The 19,538-nt window shown below is 39.7% G+C and overlaps 1 pseudogene across 1 annotated transcript in view; it reads left to right on the forward strand.

Annotated features, from left to right (window-relative positions):
* LOC128585542 (cyclin-dependent kinase 11B-like) overlaps positions 1-19,538 on the forward strand; it is a 40,767-nt pseudogene that overhangs the window by 18,775 nt on the left and 2,454 nt on the right. The window lies entirely within an intron of this gene.

Genomic DNA, 19,538 nt, shown 5'->3' on the forward strand with positions numbered 1-19,538 from the left:
CCTATTGTTGCCAAAAATGGCTGCTGCTCTGCGCCTCAGGGCACAGCTGCTCCAGCGTGGTTCCCTCTCAGCCAACTGTCCTCTCCTCCCTCCTTTGCCACAGCATCAGCACTGACAAGCAGCTGTCCAGGCCCTGTCCCCACCTCTTGAGAAATCACCCAAGAATCTGGACTCCTGGGGGACAGGCCTCCAGACCTCAGAGTGAGAGTGGAGGGGAGTGCAGGGAGTTCAGAATTGTAGGTAGAGAATATACACAGTTTTACACAGTTTTATGCCTGGCAGGAAAGCGCCATGGCATCTTAGTAGGGGAAGTAGGTCCAGTTTTTAGAGGGTCTCTCCCATGGAGTATAATGGGAAGACTTTTGAACTCTGCTTATTTGTTTATAGGGTACTCTGAGCCGTTCTCATGGGGGAGGGGACTCCCATCCGCTTGGTGATGGATTTTGTACTTTTTATTTGTATCCTTGGGGTCACAGCTCCTTGTGTTAGGTCTTGTTGAGAGAATGAGTGATGGGTTGTTTAGGAAGGCAAAGAACAAAACAAAATTTATTTCTCTCTAACCATTGCTTCGTGTCAATATTTGAGGTTGGCATCCTGGGTTCAAGGTTATAGATCTTCCCTGAGATACATTAGCCACCAGCTGTAAAGTCATATTCCATGTTGCCAAGAATTTTCTTACTGCCTTGAACATGTCTCCCCTCAAACAATATTAAAATATGCCTTTTGTGTATGTGAATCTGGAAAATATCCCTTATCTGACAGTTAATCATTTCAAATGGAGCTAACATTGCAAAAATCCTATAAACGTGCTCTTCTGCCTTGATAATCAAGGCACCATCATTGAGTATAACATACTGGGCACTCTACATACACAATTCATTTAACTTTATGATGCCTCTAGAGGATAGGATAGGTATTTTTCATCCCATGGTTTGCAGAGAAAAACAGGTGCCATGGGTAAAATAAATAACTTACATTTACACAGCAATTAAAAAGGCTGCTCTCAATGGGAACTCAGGTGTGTCTGACTGTAGCACCCATGTTTTTTCCACCTCATTTTATTGTGAGTGATTTTTTTCAACTGTTTCATACCATGTTCATGTTAAAATTAATCCAAGGCTTGTCATGATCATGCTTCTTCAGTGGTATGGATTTGTAACCCGTACTCTTATCACACTGAGCCCAGGTAAGGCAGGTGCCTACCTGGGGGCAGTTGGGTTATCTCTCTCCTTTGCCTCTGTGTCCTGCCTGGAGAAGCTGGCTCCTCAAACTACGAGGCAGAGCTTTTTAGACCTCTTTTGATTCTGAGTCCTGCCCCTTCCTAGAAGGAATCATTCTTTGCTCAAATAAACTCTGCTAAATTTAATTTGTCTGAAGTTTTTCTTTTAACATAAAATACCAGGAAAATTGTCTTTCTTCCTGTCCTAGAGCTCACAAATATGGCAGGGTAGAGGCCTCTACCAGGTTCAAGTTTTGACTTTACTAGTTGACATGGTTGCTTCACACCCATTGTCATCTGACAGGATTTGCATGGCCAGCATCAAATGGCAACAAGGTGAATCCTTCCCAATCCCCAATTTCTCTAAATCATTTACTATGGTTCTTGAGGAAATACATCTGCCTTATGTCCAGGATTTTGCTCTTAAAATCTATTTTATTTGTAGGCTTCTAATTTTAAAAAGGTTATCATCCTAAGAAATGAAACAAAACAGTTCTGTCCATAGCAATTTGTTCCTTGTATTATAACATATATTTATTTTATCTTCCCTCAGAACAGTGCATAGTCTTTAAGGGTAAGGAGTTGTGTTTTATTTAATTTTGTGTCATTTAAGCTTGATAGAGTGCAAAGGCTCAGCAAGTATTTTATGGAATGATAAATAAATAAGTGAATGCAGAGCATAAGGTGAGCAGAAATGTCTACCTGGAAAATTGGGCTCCCCAAACAGCCACTCTGATTTGGGTAAATATTACTCCTGAGGGCTTCAGTAGGCTGAACACTGAGGTTTTCCTATTTACAAGTTATTTTAGGGCCAATGGCAAGTGGACATTTGTACTCAATTTGAATCTCACAGGCTTTGCCAAAGGCATATTTGTGAAAGAAATCCCTTCTCAAATGAGTGAGCGTCTGTCAATCACATTAAAGTTGGTATCTAAGTAGCTAGACAGCTTTTCATTGAAGAGAGGGCAAATAATTACTTGTGGTAACTGTATTCCAGAATTTGGAGATTCTAGGAGGCCTCCAGAAGCATCTCTTGAGAAACATCAATGATCTACACTACCAATAGTGATTTTTAAAAAAGGTTAATGTAAGGTAAATATAAATTGGGACTGTGATGAGATTAAGCAGATGAGAGGAAAACTACCTAGACCGGTTGTTATGAGACGGTGAGTGGGGTCCCCTACCTACAATCCCGGGAGTGTCGATGCCTTCTTGGAAGCCACTGTCACTCCTGACCATCCTCTGGAGAGGGCTCCCTTTTCTTGGTTTACCCCACTGTATCACATGCCCCACGGCCCCCATTCATTGTGCCATCGCCAATCCTCAGACCACCACCTGAGAGGTGTGAGTGAAACTTGAAACAAAGAAGAAAACTGAAAAAGGCTAGATCCCAAAAGTGCACACTTCCAGTGAACAAAAAAGGCCATTTGTTGCTATGAGACAGTGTGTGCCCCTCCCCCCCACCTTGCAATTAATTCCCCCACTGTGAACTGGCACCATTCACGGCCTGTCAAACCCTGCCTTTCTCCTCCTTTTCACACTTCTGGCAATAGGACAGTGTGTGGTAAAGAACTCCTTTCTCCTTTTTCTGTTTAAGGAAGACTAAGACTTTACTTTTCATCCTTTATTATCTGGCCAGAAGTTTATAGGTGAGGACAGTGTCCCCTATTGACATTTGCAGAGCACACCTTGACATGCTGTTATCATTGAAGGTCTTCCTTTCCAAGTGTGTACACTCATTGACAGGGCAAAACTGTATTTTTTTGGCTAACTTTTCCTGAATCAGATAGCACCTGCTGCCTACTAACTTGATTACTTTTGCATATACTGAAGAATTTGAGTCTCTTCAATGTGAACTCTATTCTGTTCTAGTATAGACGCCTACCTTCTACTGGGATATGGCCCAGGCAGTTTAGTTCTTTCGTAATTCTCTTCCTCTTCAAAACTTCGTCTCATTAGGCAGGAGAACTGAAGGAACTGGCTAGAAATCAGGATGCATTGGACAGAAAAGAAGCAGAGAGAGCAATCATCAGCTTCCTTCTCTATGATGAAAGTGAGGACACCCAGTTCAATCAGCTGAGGTGTCTGTTAGTGAATCAATAACGTAAGCTGAGTGTTCCCAAGAGTTGAAGTTCAAGGCAAGGCTGAGGTAGGGACCTGGACTTGTTTACTCATTATGTAACAAATATTTTTTACCTGTCTAGTGCCTGGAATTATCAACAGCAGTGAGATTAATTTTTTGCCATTGAGGTGGTTATGATGCACTGAGGAAGACAGATAAAAATCAGTGCTGGGTGCCAGGAAAGGCTGGGAGTGCTACTGCAGGCTGGGCTGGGGGCAGATCCACGAGGCTGAGAGAGGAGAGGCAGGCTAGTGTAGGGAGCCCTGTCCCCATCTGATGTGTAAAACTTAAACCTTTGTATCTGGGAACATTGATTCCCTTGTGTATCAGAGATAAAATTGTGCTCAGAGGTCAAGTTTCCCCTGCTGATTCAGAGCACGCTGACTCTCAGCTCCATGAAATCTTTTGAATCGGGAAGCAACTGCTGTTTGTTTTCTCTGTTACCACAGAAAATTTAAGCAAACTTTTTTCTTTGTATAACAACGGTAACAACAATATTTGCTCTTTTAATACTCTTATTTTATATTCTCTTAAGTACTTTGCTTATAATATTTGTAAAAACCTTGTTAAAATAGTATTATCCTACCTCTCTTATGGCAATGAAAATAGAAATATAGGGAGAGGTTAACTCAACTCTTGAGTCACTCAGGTGGTCAAGATTTAAAGTAAAGTTTAGTTTATAATATACTGCCTCTTTATAATTCCCCATTTTTAGTTATATTAAATCTATAAAATTGCAATCTCTTACTTAGCCTAATTTATCAGTAGCTATAAATACTTCCTGAAGGGGGTCTCTGGGTGGCTTCTAAAGGGCTTATTTTCAAGTGCTTAAGGAATAAGACTCACATAAACAATTTCAAAGAACGAACCCCCCCCACCCCTGCCCCCAATGTTAAATTCCAACATGAGAGATAGCAAGATGCAAAACCACAATTAGACTCTTGATCTAAACATGCTACAAGTTGCTTTATCCCCTGGCCTGACGGTTCCTGCTCTGGAAATTAAAAGGTAATCTAAACAATCTTAACCCTTTCTTCCAATGCTAAGATTCTTTTATTTTAGAAGCATGTATGACATTTCTGCCACTGATTGTGAACCGAAGAAAAGACTTTGTTTCATTCAAGTGATCTGTCAACATTAGCCACATTCTTGACTGTGGGAGTCAAGGGGAAAAATTCTTTCTGAGGACCATACTGCAAATACTGCTTTGAATTCAGTCAGACCCGTTCTTTTTCCCCATGGGATGTGTAGAGGTTAGGGCATATTTCTTAGTTCATAATGTTTTGCTATAAGGATCTCATGTGGAAGTTCATTTCCTTACATACCAGGAGCAGTGTTTGCAGGTCAAGCTCCCATACTGGGAAATACTTGACCTCTCTATGACGCGTTCTGGGCATATAATTACCTTCTGGCCAGCTTGGTCTCGAATGGGGGTGTTGGGAAAATGGAACAGGAAGAAAGAAGCTCAAAAAACTGGTTCAAGAACCTCAGTCTATTTCTGGCCTGAAATATATACATATATATATATTGAAAATGTATATATACCTATATATATATATATTTTTTTTTTTTGCCAGGGCCAGGCTTGAACTTGCCACCCCTGGTATACAGGGCCAGCGCCCTACTCCTTGAGCCACAGGCACTAACCTGGCCTGAAATATTTTTTGCCAGTCATCTTGCACTTTGATGGCTGCATCTTTTCACTGTTTTCACACAGTGAAATTGAATGTACTTTAGAGGCAAGTTTATATGCCTCCTTTGCTTCTGCGCTCTGGAAGAGTAGTCTCGCTGGATGAAAAGCAACACCTCCTGGCAGATCAGGGAAAAGAGAAACAATTGTCCCCAGGCTTAGTTGAGTCCTTGCAGGTTCCTCTCAATGCCTTTACTTATTCATAGTTGGAGGACTCTTTAGTTCCCTCAAACTTTCCAACACTGGGCTTGGTGCCCATAGCACAGTGGTTAGGGCACTGGCCACATATGCACCGAGACTGGCGGGTTTAAACCTGGCCTGGGCCAGCTAACCAACAATGACAAGTGCAACAAAAAAATAGCTGGGTGTTGTGGTGGGCACCTGTAGTCCCAGCTACTCCCGAGGCTGAGGCAAGAGAATTGCTTACGCCCAAGAGTTTGAGTTTGCTGTGAGCTGTGATGCCATAGCACTCTACCCAGGGCAACATAGCGAGACTCTGTCTCAAAAAAAAAAAGAAAAAAAAAGAAAACTTTCCAATACTGACCATGCTTCCCCCAAGCCTCCCTTTTCCTCTCCCTCTGTGTCAGCAGACGTTCCTTCCTGGGGACAGTTAGTTTCCAGTTACGCCCCCCAGCAGCTATCAGCTTGTCCCTACCTGCTCTCATCCACCTGCATTCATACCAGTTCCCCCGATTTGGCTTCCTACCTCAGAGGACGGCTATTCCTTTTTAAAATCCAGCTTCTCTACGCCACTGATCTAAATTGCCAACCCTCAGGCCACTCTGAACTCTGGAATCTCATTCTGCAATTACTGTCTCTCTCTCCTGTGTCTCTAACCTCTCCTGCACAAGCTCCTAAAAATGGAAACCGGTTTTGATGCCATTTTTCTCTCAAGCCACCATCATGTCTCTCTGCTTTTCTTTGAGAATTTAGCATTTTCAAAGGTGTGGACTTTTCCCTAGCTTTGCTTTTGTCCCCACCATTCCTTAATTGAGCTCACAAAGGTCACCGAAAATGCACTATTGACCAAGATGCAATGGTTGCTTTTTAGTCTTCTGTGCCTCAGTTACCTCATCTTTTAAAATGAAGTTGATAATATATTGTTGTGAGGATTAAATCAGCTATTGTACAAAAAGCAGCACTTAGTATAGATTTTGTCATTTCAAAACCAAAATTTAATCATTATGAGATAATTTAGTTATATAAAGAAGCAATTCAAAATGAAATTTTAAGTTTCTAATTTTCAGTTTTACAATAGCAGCACAATGATAGCCCAACATGCTGTAGGCCTTTCCTACTGTGAATGTCCTAGGAACTACTGGAAAAATAAAAGAAATTTGCTTTTTTGAATTTGTCATGGCATAGCCAATTAGGACTTTTAGTTATCAAGGGATATTATGGGATTTTTAAAGCATCTAAGACTATTAAAAAAAATGGATGTCCAGTTTTAATGACCACAGAGAGTTTTTAATAGAGTTGTTACAACTAAGATGAAGATCCAAAGTTACATAAAATCGGCTTGGTGCCTGTGGCTTAGGCAGCTAAGGCGCCAGCCACATATACTTAAGCTGGTGGGTTTGAATCCAGCCTGGACCCGCCAAACAACAATGATGGCTGCAACCAAAAAAAAAATAGCTGGACGTTGTGGTGGGCGCCTGTGGTCCCAGCTACTTGGGAGGCGGAGGCAGGAGAATCTCTTGAGCCCAGGAGTTGGAGGTTGCTGGGAGCTGTGATGCCACACACACTCTACCCAGGGTGACAGCTTGAGGCTCTGTCTCAAAAAAAAAGAAAAAGAAAGAAACACACAAAATCTGGTGGTGCCTGTGGCTCAAAGGAGTAGGGCACCGGCCTCATATGCCAGAGGTGGCGGGTTCAAACCCAGCCCCGGCCAAAAACTGCAAAAAAAAAAAAAAAAAAACACACAAAATCCCAAATTATTTGATTTTTTTGGATCACACAGTTAAAACAAGTCATTTGATTTAAAAAATAATAGGTAAGTTCAACTTTTATTTTCAATGAATTAATATAGTTACCAGAGATTTGTTGACTCCTCTATGATAAAATATATAAACATGATAATAATATATACTTAAACCAAATTAGGTTGATTTCAAACTTATGTGTGGAGATCATCATAAATTAGAACAAATCACTAACATACTCATAAAAATTGTGATATTGTGATATACAATTAACAGAAAAATATTTGACTTGATATTTTTTCTATTTCTTATGCAGCTATTCTAGAATATCAAAAACCTATGTCAATATTTCAGATTTCTTTCTTTTTCTTTTTTTTCCAGACAGAGTTTTACTTTGTCACCCTCCGTAGAGTGTTGTGGCATCACAGGTCACAGCAAACTCAAACCCTGGGCTTAAGTGATTCTCTTGTCTTAGCCTCCCAAGTAGCTGGGGCTGCTGGCGCTTACCACGACGCCCAGCTATTTTTAAAGATGAGGTTTCGCTATGGCTTAGGCTGGTCTCGAACTCATGAACTCAGGCAATCCACCCACCTCAGCCTCCCAGAGTGCTAAGATTATAGGCATGAGTCACCACGCCCAGCCTAATATTTCAGATTTCTTATGTACATTTTCCCCCAAATTCCAACTTAACGATTTTGATCAGGAGAACTTTACAGAGTCTTAAGATATTGTTTAGTAAATTTCTTTTACTAGCTATATAATGATTATTTTGGTTTTCTAATTCTTTTGATCTGAATATCAACTATGATTTCATGTAATGGTATGAAATAAAAGATTTAAATTCATGAAAGCCAACTTTATTTTTATTTATTTATTTTTTTTAATTTGGCCGGGGCTGGGTTTGAACCCGCCACCTCCGGCATATGGGACCGGCGCCCGTACCCGCTGAGCCACAGGCGCCGCCCAAGAAAGCCAACTTTATTAATAAATGGCATAGCTTTTTGATGGAACACAAATAAGGAGATAAAATCGCATCTGTCTATATATGTCATACTACATATATGTATCTAAATATGCATACTACTATTTACTTATATTTTCAAATGCCATGGTTAAATTATCAACTGGAGTTAGGTATGTACCTAAAGACAATATTATATACAAAAGCCAACAGAGCACTTTATTGCTTAACAATTATTTCTAGGACTCACTTTAGACCAACTGCCCGAGTACTCAAAGCCATTTAATATTATTGTTAACATTTATTGAGTGGTTACTATTGTGAACCTCTGATTGTAATACAACAAGCCAATGAAAAAAGGCGCTGCTATCAACCTTATTATACACAAAAGGAGAGGGAGGCAGTGAGGGGGCTAATAATTTGCCTGACATCACATAACAAGGTGTCGGTGGAGCCTGCATTTATAGCAAAGTAGCATGGCTCCAGAGACTGCGCTCTTCATCCCTAGGTGAGCTGCTTCTTTATCTCACATAATCCTTGCAACAGCCTCTGGAGGCAAGCGCCCTTTAGGTTGAAGCATATGAAATTGCTGATATTTACCCATCTTAACTCTTTCACAAATAGCAATTTCATATGATTCAACATAATATTACTCTTATTATAATAAGTGAAAACAGTTATGTCCTGGTTTTAGCCCTGAAAGTCCTTTGTGTTGGGAACCTTCTTGGTCCCAGGCAAACCAGGAGAGTTGGTGGCCATAGGTAGATGGGTCAAATCTGCCTGCAGTTTGACCAAAATTTCCTTGTTTCAAATAATGACAAAAGAATCCCAACAAAAACCCTTTGCTTTCAGCTCTTGTTTCCTTGTTGCGGGACTTCAGGGCAGGCAAGAAAGTTTGAAACAGTTAAAGACAGTGTTACATGCTGCAAGGAGTCAAGCCAGATTTATTTTTGTGCTTTATTTCATGCTCCTTTTTCTTTGCTAGCCTGAAGCTATAGTGGTAAAAGTAAACTTTGTCAGATCAAAATGGACTAGGTTGAGTGGACCTGTAGACATCAGAAATCTGAATAGATTCCATGCCTGTTTCAAGACATCTTTTATTTTTACCCATCCCCTCATTACTTAGAGATAGGATTTAAGACTTAAAACTTGAAATATGTTTACACTTGGAAATGTGGGACTGCAGTAATAGGAGAGTAGAGTCAACTATGGGAAGATTATTCTCACTTTGGTCTATTTCATGGACAGCTTAGCGACCTTTGGATAGATGCATCTTTTCTTCCCCTTGTGGTAAGAAGCAGAAAACATCATCAGTTGCTAGGACATCCCACATCAAGGGAACACGACGAAAACTGGCAGCCAGGGGCACTGCCCACTTGGTGACTTCTCCCTCAACCATCTCTTCTTTGTGGTGCAACTTACGGTAGATGAATGGTTTACTCTGGGCTCCAGGCCAACTAGGTGGCCCTAGAGAAAATCATTCTCACACCCACGCTGATGCACACTCTCTTTCCTGCCCTGCAGCCCCCAGATGAAATCCTTACAGTCCAGGAAGCAGCAGGCCCTTTCATTGCTGTCTCTGGGCTACCGGAATTAAAGAGCAAAATGGATGTTTTCCTCTGAGAACTGGCACTGCACAGAAGGAAGGAAATGCCTACTCTAATTCAAGCATGTTTTAATCTCTGGAGAAGTGGGTACTGGGGAAAGGCAAAATTGGCCGAGGAATCAGTGGGAAAGTCATAAATTTTGTCTCTTATCCCAGCAACTAACATTCTTCTTTTAGAGTGCCGCCCACTCTTTTTTTTTTTTAATTCTCTCTTTAAAGAATTTGGATAATGAATAATCACTTTTTTAAATTCTCAAGTTCACTCTCTCCAGGGAAGAAGAAAAGGGAGTTTTTGAGTAATCCACTAAAGGCTAGATGACTCATTTAAAAACACACTCAGAAATTTCAAGATTGACACACACCTCATGAATATACCATCTGAACTTAATCTAAAGAATCTGGCACCAAAACAAATAAAAAATCCTTTACCTCTGCTCTTTGATATTTTCAACATCTAAAAAGGGGAATAGTAAACACTTGTGTGATAACTTACAAAAACTCTGGCCCAGTTAGATCTGACCCTAATCACAGGGACACAACCAAACAAATTCAGATGGGGGGGGCATTTTGACAGCTGATAGGGACTTATCAAAATATCTATGTCATGGGTGGCGCTTGTGGCTCAGTGAGTAGGGCACCGGCCCCATATACTGAGGGTGGCGGTTTCAAACCCGGCCCCGGCCAAACTGCAACAAAAAATAGCTGAGCCTTGTGGCAGGCACCTGTAGTCCTAGCTACTCGGGAGGCTGAGGCAAGAGAATTGCCTAAGCCCAAGAGCTGGAGGTTACTGTGAGCTGTAACGCCACAGCACTCTACTGAGGGTGACAAAGTGAGACTCTGTCTCAAAAAAAAGTCAATGTCCTGAAAAACTTTACAAGAAAGGTGATGTTGGTTCATTGTTTTAGAATGAAGAAGACATTTAAGATTCAAGACAAGCAAATAGTATGCAGAAACTTGCAGTTTGATTCTTGGTTATAATAATGTGATTATGAAGGATAACGCCTTTGACCTTAGGAACTACATTCTAAAGTATTTAAAGATAAAATATCTTGAAGTGTTCAACTTCAACTTTATTTTTTATTTTTTTCACTTTAACATATTTTTTTTATTGTTAAATCATAGCTGTGTACATTAGTGCAATCAAGGGGTACAATGTGCTGGTTTCATATGCAATCTGAAATATTCTCATCAAACTGTTCAACATAGCCTTCATGGCATTTTCTTAATTATTGTATGTAGACATTTGTATTCTGCATTTAGTAAGTTTCACCTGTGCCCATTCTAGGATGCACCATCGGTGTGGCCCCACCAATTACCCTCCCTCCACCCTAACCTCCCCCCTCCATTCCCCTTCCTTGGCCCTTCCCCCATATTCTTGTGCTGTAGTTGGGTTATAGGCTTCAAATGAAAGCTATAAATTAGCTTCATAGTAGGGCTGAGTACATTGGATACTTTTTCTTCCATTCCTGAGATACTTTGCTAAGAAGAATATATTCCAGCTCCATCCATGTAAACATGAAAGAGGTAAAGTCTCCATCTTTCTTTAAGGCTGCATAATATTCCATGGTATACATGTACCACAATTTGCTAGTCCATTTGTGGGTTGATGGGCACTTGGGCTTCTTCCATGACTTAGTAATTATGAATTGGGCTGCAATAAACATTCTGGTACAGACGTCTTTGTTATATTGTGATTTTTAGTCTTCTGGGTATAAACTTAGTAAAGGAATTATAGGATCGAATGGCAGGTCTATTTTTAGATCTCTAAGTATTCTCCAAACATCCTTCCAGAAGGAACGTATTAGTATGCATTCCCACCAGCAGTGTAGAAGTGTGCCCTTTTCTCTGCATCCACGCCAACATCTCTGGTTTTGGGATTTTGTTATGTGGGCTTCTCTTACTGGGGTCAGGTGATATCTTTTTGATTTGCATTTCTCTGATGATTAAAGATGATGAGCTTTTTTTCATGTGTCTGTAGATCGTGCATCTGTCTTCTTTAGAGAAGTTTCAATTCAAGTCCTTTGCCCACCCTCAGATGGGATCACTAGTTCTTTTCTTGCTAATATGTTTGAGTTCTCTGTGGATTCGGTTATTAAACCTTTATCGGAGGTATAACCTGCAAATATTTTCTCCCATTCTGAGGGCTGTCTGCTTGCTTTACTTACTATGTTCTTGGCTGTGCAGAAGCTTTTTAGTTTGATCAGGTCCCAGTAATGTATTTTTTGTATTGCTTCAATGCCTGGGGAGGCCTCCTCATAAAATATTCACCCAGGCCAATTCCTTCAAGATTTTTCCCTGCACTTTGCTCAAGTATTTTTATAGTTTCATGTCTTAAGTTTAAATCTTTTATCCAGTGAGAGTCTATCTTAGTTAATGGTGAAAGGTGTGGGTCCAGTTTCAGTCTTTTACAGATTGCCAGCCAGTTCACCCAGCACCATTTGTTAAATAGGGAATCTTTTCCCCACTGAATGTTTTTAACTGGCTTGTCAAAGATCAAATAACGGTAAGTAGCTGGATTCATCTCTTGGTTCTCTATTCTTTTCCAGACATCTATCTGTCTGTTTTTGTGCCAAACCATGCTGTTTTGATCACTATCGATTTATAGTACAGTCTCAGATCTGGTAGCATGATTCCTCCTGCTTTGTTTTTATTTATGAGCAATGTTTTGGCTATTCAAGGTTTTTTCTGATTCCCTATAAAACAAAGTATTATTTTTTTCAAGATCTTTAAAATATGACAATGGAGCTTTAATAGGAATTGCATTAAAATTATATATTGCTTTGGGTAGTATAGACATTTTAATGATGTTGATTCTTCCCAGCCATGAGCATGGTATGTTTTTCCATTTGTTAACATCTTCAGCTATTTCTTTTCTTAAAGTTTCATAGTTCTCTTTGTAGAGATCTTTCACGTCCTTTGTTAGGTATACTCCCAAATATTTCATCTTCGTTGGCACTATTGTGAAAGGAATGGAGTCCTTGACTGTTTTTTCGGCTTGGTTATTGTTGGTATATATAATGGCTACAGATTTATTGGTGTTGATTTTGTAGCCTGAGACATTGCTGTATTCCTTGATCACTTCTAAAAGTTTTGTAGTAGAATCCCTAGTGTTTTCCAGATATACGGTCATGTCATCTGCGAAGAGTGAAAGTTTGATCTCTTCTGACCCTATGTGAATACCCTTGATCGCCTTTTCTTCCCTAATTGCAATGACTAAAACTTCCATTATAATGTTGAAGAGCAATGGAGACAATGGGCAACCTTGTCTGGTTCCTGATCTTAGTGGAAATGATTTCAATTTAACTCCATTCAATACAATATTGGCTGTGGGTTTGCTGTAGATGGGCTCTATTAGTTTAAGAAATGTCCCTTCTATACCAATTTTCTTAAGTGTTCTGATCATGAAGGAATGCTGGATACTATCAAAAGCTTTTTCTGTGTCAATTGAGAGAATCATATGGTCTTTATTTTTTAGTTTGTTTATGTGCTGAATTACATTTATAGATTTACATATAATGAACCAGCCTTGAGAACCTGGGATAAATCCCACTTGGTCATGGTGTATAATTTTTTTGATGTGTTGTTGGATTCTGTTTGTTAGGATCTTATTGAGTATTTTTGCATCAATATTCATTAGTGATATTGGTCTATAATTTTCTTTTCTTGTTGGGCCTTTCTCCGGTTTGGAGATCAAGGTGATGTTTGCTTCATAGAATGTTGGAAGAAGTTTAGTAATAAAGGTACTAGTTCTTCTTTAAAGGTATGGTAGAATTCTGACATAAAGCCATATGGTCCTGGGCTTTTCTTTTTAGGGAGATTTGGTATAGTTGATGTTATTTCAGAACTTGATATAGACCTGTTCAACATTTCCACTTCATTCTGGCTAAGTCTTGGTAGGTGACATACTTCCAGGTATTGGTTGATTTCTTTCAGATTTTCCTATTTCTGAGAGTAGAATTTCTTGTAGTTTTTGTTGAGGATTTTTTGAATTTCTGAGGGGTCTGTTGTTATTTCATCTTTACCATTTCTGATTGATTAAATTAGAGATTTTACTCTTTTTTTCCTGGTTAGGTTGGCCAAAGGTTTATCTATTTTATTGATCTTTTCAAAAAACTAACTTTTAGATTTATTGATCTGTTGTATAATTCTTTTGTTTCCAATGTCATTGAATTCTGCTCTGATTTTGGTTATTTCTTTTCTTCTGCTGGGTTTGGGGTTGGAATGTTCTTCCTTCTCCAGTTGCTTGAGATGTCCCATTAAGTTATTAACTTACTTTCTTTCCATTTTCTTGAGGAAGGCTTGCAGTGCTATAAATTTCCGTCTTAGGACTGCCTTTGCAATATCCTAGAGGTTCTGATAATTTGTGTCTTCATTGTCATTTTGTTCCAAAAATTTGGTGATTTCTTTCTTAATCTCCTCTAAAACCCATCGATCCTTCAGCATAAGGTTGTTTTGCTTCCATGTTTTTGTATGGTATGCGGGTTCCTGTTGTTATTGAGTTCAACTTTTATTCCATGATGGTCTGAGAAGATGCAAGGAATAATTTCTATTTTTTTTTTTTAAATTTGCTGAGGTTAGACTTGTAGCCTAGGATGTGGTCAATTTTGGAGTGTGTTCCATGGGCTGATGAGAAGAATGTATATTTAGTTTTGTTGGGATGAAATGTTCTGTAGATGTCTGTTATGTCCATATGTTGAATGGTTAAGTTTAAATCTAAAATTTCTTTGCTCTGCTTCTTTTTGGAGGATCTATCCAGCACTGCTAAAGGGGTGTTAAAATCTCCAACTACTATGGAACTGGAGGAAATCAAGTTGCTCATGTCTGTTAGAGTTTCTCTTATAAATTGAGGTGTGTTCTGGTTGGGTGCATAAATATTAATAATTGAAATCTCATCATATTGAGTATTACCTTTAAGAAATATGAAGTGTCCATCTTTATCCTTCCTTATTTTGGTTGGTTTAAAGCCTATTGCGTCTGCGAATAGCATTGCAGCTCCTGCTTTTTTATGCTTTCCATTTGTCTGGAGTATAGATGAGCATCCCTTCACCTTGAGTCTATATTTGTCTTTTAATGTAAGATGAGATTCTTGTATGCAGCAGATATCTGGCTTGAGTTTTTGTATCTAGTCAGCCAACCTGTGCCTCTTTAGAGGACAATTTAAACCATTCACATTAATTGAGAATATTGATAAGCCTTTCAAGAGTCCGGTGGACATTTTGGATCCTTTTGCGGCTGTGGAAGTTGGAATTCGATCAAAAATTTTTGGGGCGGCTTTACTTTTGTGGTGGAGGGTTACACTGGTCTTTATGAAGGATAGGTCTGAGAATATCCTGGAGAGCTGGTTTAGTAGTGGCAAATTTCTTCAACATGTGAATGTCATTAAAGTATTTAATTTTTCTGTCATGGATGAAACTCAGTTTAGCTGGGTACAGGATCCTGGGTTGAAAGTTATTTTGTTTTAGGTGATTAAAAGTTGATGACCATCCTCTTCTAGCTTGAATGTTTTCAGTAGAGAGATGTGCAGTTATTCTAATATTCTTCCCCTTGTAGGTAATGGTTTTCTTTCATTTGGCTGCTTTCAGAATTTTCTCCTTCATATTAACTTTAGTGAAATTGATTATGATGTGTCTGGGGGATGTCTTATTTGGGGTGAGTCATGCTGGAGTTCTGAAACTGTCTGTTATCTGAATTTCAGAATCTCTTGGCGTGTCTGGAAAGTTCTCCTTCATAATCTCATGGAGAAGAGACTCTGTGCTTTGTGAAGCCACTTCATTGCTTTCGGGGATCCCTATAAGATGAATATTGGTTTTCTTCGAATTATTCCAGATCTTTCTCAGAGAGTGATCTGCTTTTGCCCTCCATTTCTCTTCCTCTTTGAGAGTTTGGGAGCATTTGAAAGCTTTGTCTTCAATGTCAGAAATCCTTTCTTCTGCTTGCTCCTTTCTGTTACTGAGGGATTCTACTGTGTTTCTCAGATCATTGAGGGCTGCAGCTTCTTGTCTCAATGTGTCAAAGTCTTTGGTCATTTGATCTTTGAATTTGTTGAATTGTTGAGATATCTTGGAATTCTAATTCCATCTTATTTGCTATCCAGATTCTGAATTCAATTTCTGACATGTCAGCTATTTGTTTGTGCATGGGATCTTGTGCTGTGTCTGCTTCATTGATCCTTGGGGGAGTTGATCTACTCTGATTATTTATATTGCCAGAGTTTTTCTGTTGATTTCGCTTCATGATTGTTTTTCACTGTTGCCTCTGGCTGTCCTTGGAGTTGGGGAAGTGTATCTCCACGATTAGACCCCAGCGGGATCACTCTATTGTTGCTGGATCTTTGTAGGGAGTGACCCTGTGTAGTTCCTCTGGCACTGCCCCAGCCAGGGAGTTCTGGTTGTGGAAGCAGCTCCAGAGTGTGACACACCCGGATCCAGCAACAGGGCGGGGTGTGGTGTACACAGTTCTGGGAGTGCCTGGCACCCAGTGAATTTGGCACAGAGAGCCCAAGGCTCCAGCAGTCCCTGGCCAGGAGAAGAGCTCTGTGCAGAGGCAGGGAAGGCTCCAGAGGGCATGTGGCTACCAGAGTCCCTGGCTGGACTAGCGGGCTGGTGTGGAGGCAGGGAAGGTAGAGGAGGGAGGACACAGGGTTGCGTGGCTCCCCCAGTTCCTGGTCAGGGTGTGTGGAGGCCTGGTGGGTGTGGGTCATGGGTTATGGTGCAGCTCTTACTGAGGTCCAGGCAGTTGCTGACTGAGGTCACAGCGCAGCTCTTATGGAGGTCCGGGCGGGTGCTGATCGCAGTCATGGTGCAGCTCTTATGGAGGTCCAGGCAGGCACCTATCACATTTAATAAATATCCTCCCAACAAAAAAATCATAATCGTCCTCTTGTTGGCCAATTACACTTTAACAGATTTTTTACTGCTTCATATAAATCTAAGTCATGGGCAGACTCAGGATCTTAACAAGATCTGTGATAGTGGTTTGAAGCCTCATTTTGTCAGGTGTTCATCCACTCAAGTTACCACATTCTGGTGCACCAAGGTGCTGCGAGTTGATTCTCTGAAGCTGATGATAACCCAGGGGCACAAGTGAAGAATATTCTAGGCTATTCAAGAAGTTCAGGACCTGTAGCAAAAGTGTCATCCAGAAAACAGGCTGGGTTTGTGCTTAAAAACCTTCCAGAGCTTCACTCCAGTCAGTTTTCAGCCTCTAGCCCGGGGCTCAGCTCTCAACTTCAACTTTAAAAAATATTGAGAGAGAGATAGAGAAAGTCAAATGTTTAACAAATGCATTCTGGCCTAAACTGATTTGGAGTTCACATTGGAAAAAATTCTTTTTGCTTGTTCGAGTCCAGGTAAGTTCACGAGTTCATAATATAAACTGGGCTAGTCTGACATGGTCTAAAGATCTCTCTTTAGCCTGGCTTCCCTTCAAGTTTTAGCTAACAGGAAGATATGTGTTAGAGCAGAATTTCTTACAGATGTCCCTTATAGAAATATTCCAAATTCGTTTCTCTCAATTAATTTTTCAATCAATTTCTACACCCACTTCATTATATTTAAAAATTTAATTTGCAAGTAAAATGGCATTTGCATATTCTGGAGTAAGTTCATCTCTCTTTTTACCTCCCATTTCCATCTCTAGAATCTCAATTATGTTATGCTACATTCTACAATAATTGCATTGTAAAATGTCATGAACCATGATAATAGGAAGGCTATTCACAAAATACTCTCCTCATTGTCTATTCACACTAAAAGCTTGATTCATAAATTTAAAAGAAAAATTGCATGATTATATAAGCTAGTGGAGAATCTTCGTGTTTTCATAGGTCAAATAGCCCAGAGTACTGAGCCTATTCACATAGGAGTTTTTGAACCTGATCTTAAAGCAAGACTTTGGGGCATCTTCCTTTACAAAAAAAAAAAAAAAAAAAATCGAAAGTAGTTTGAAGGAAATTAACTTTTTAAAAACAAGAATCCTCAAATTTGACTCTTCTGTTCTTTCATTAGGTCATTGTTTTAGAATTAAATTTAGAATTTGTTCAGATGGCAGTAGATTTGCTTATTGAATTCAAAGAGTTACCATGATATTTTGAATTTTGTACTATAAAATTTTAATAACATTACCTTGAACGGAAGATAGGGTTGATTATGTTTGCTTGATTAGGTTTGAATGACACAATCTTAGGGTGGGACCTAGTGAGCAGGGACTGTGTCTTAGGCACCATAAAAGCACAGGGTATCCCAGCACAAACTCAGAGGCAATCAGGCCAGGAGCCAAAGAGCTGCAGCCTTGGGTTCTCCAAGACCTCCACTGGAAATCTCCAACTCAAGGTCAGTTTTCTTCCTGTCAGTGTTCCACTTCTCTCTTCAGCTACAATTGTTCTTCTGATCCCCCTACTTTTGTTATTTTAGAAGAGAAGAGAAAGGGCCAGTTTTGTCCTGTGTCAGGCAACTTTCTTCACTTTTCTCTCTAACAGCTAACATCCCCATTTAAATTCTTTACAGTGTTTACATATGTTAGCTGGGCTATGGGGTGCATACTTATAGCTACTTGGGAGGCTGAGGCAAGAAGATTGAGCCCAACTCTGAGCCCAAGAGTTTGAGGTTGCTGTGAGCTGTGATGCCACGGTCACTCTACCCAGGGCACAGAGTGAGGCTCTGTTCCAAACAAATAAATAAATGAATAAGTAAGTGAATAAATATAAATTTTTACATATGAACTTCAGTTTGCTTTGCATACATATCAGTATTTTAATGTGTTTTCAACTACCATGTGTGTGCCATTTTAAAAATTGTTCCTTTTTAAAAAAAAAATTGTTCCTACATTCTAATATTCTTTCTTACAGACTTTTCTGCATTTCCACTTAAATACATGTACCATTTCTAATAGTTGTATCATCCTTAACTGAGTCATTACATCATTTTGATCATTAGAGATCCTTAATTTTGTAGTTAACACTCAAAGGAAGAACATGGTAGAAATGTAGAAATTTCCTTTTAAAAACTTGTTTTCTTGGTTACCTTCCAAGGTGAGATAGGCAACCTCATTTAGGTTTCAAGCACTATGTCAGATTTGCCATAAAAGAACAGTAGCCATGGCAGGAAGCTTCTGGGACCCCAGGGGTTATGAAGCTAGTGTGTGAGATTAGGATTTTTTCTAGTGAAATATAATAAGGGATAATTATCAGTGTATCATTTGCATAAGTATTGCTTTAGGAAGCATCTGTTTCAACATTACAAAGACCTATCCAGGTAGATGAGGGTGTCCTCCACCCCAGCCCAGTGACAGGGGATGGCAAGGAGCTTCTTCAGGAAATTGTAAGGATCAGAGGAAATAAAGGGAACAGGAGAATCAGTTGTCTCCTTCCCCCAATGGAATTGGAAGGACAAGGAAAGTGACAATTCTTAGTCTCTATGGGAGGAAGTCAAAGGGTAGAACATACCTAGACCCAGCCCTTTGGTACCCATGTCATATCAGAAAAAAATAGTCCAACACTATGGACTCTGAAACCTTTAAAAACGAGTTATCTTGAGACTGTAGGAGAAGGGTGGGAAATCAGTCTGACATGATGTGGATGTGCTGGGGAAGAGGGGCACCAACTGAGACAGGATGTGACAGCAGGACCAAACAGAATACTCCTGAGAACATCAGACATTTTATAAATTTAATTGCAAGGAAATGTAAATTCTACTAATACAAATCAAAAAACAATTTTAAAAACAGATTTATGATGAATACACATTAATGAGTTAACATGGTTGGTAAACAATTCTTACCAATCAAAATTTAGCAACAGTGGTCTGAAGTTTGGGCTGGCTGGGACATGGCCTTTCATCTCAGAAAGCACAGAGGGATTTTGCAAGTGAACCTGCATCTCCTGGGCAGATGTTCAGGGATCCAGTCTTTGGAACAGTCATTTTGTCCTTTATAGAATTGATTCCAGAAGTTTCCCAATCTTTTGCTATTTTATAACCTTGACATTATCTCAGTAAGCCTATTGGCATCTTCATGTCTATCA

Source organism: Nycticebus coucang, chromosome 5 (genome assembly GCF_027406575.1).
Source record: "Nycticebus coucang isolate mNycCou1 chromosome 5, mNycCou1.pri, whole genome shotgun sequence".
NCBI classification, from domain to species: Eukaryota; Metazoa; Chordata; class Mammalia; order Primates; family Lorisidae; genus Nycticebus; species Nycticebus coucang.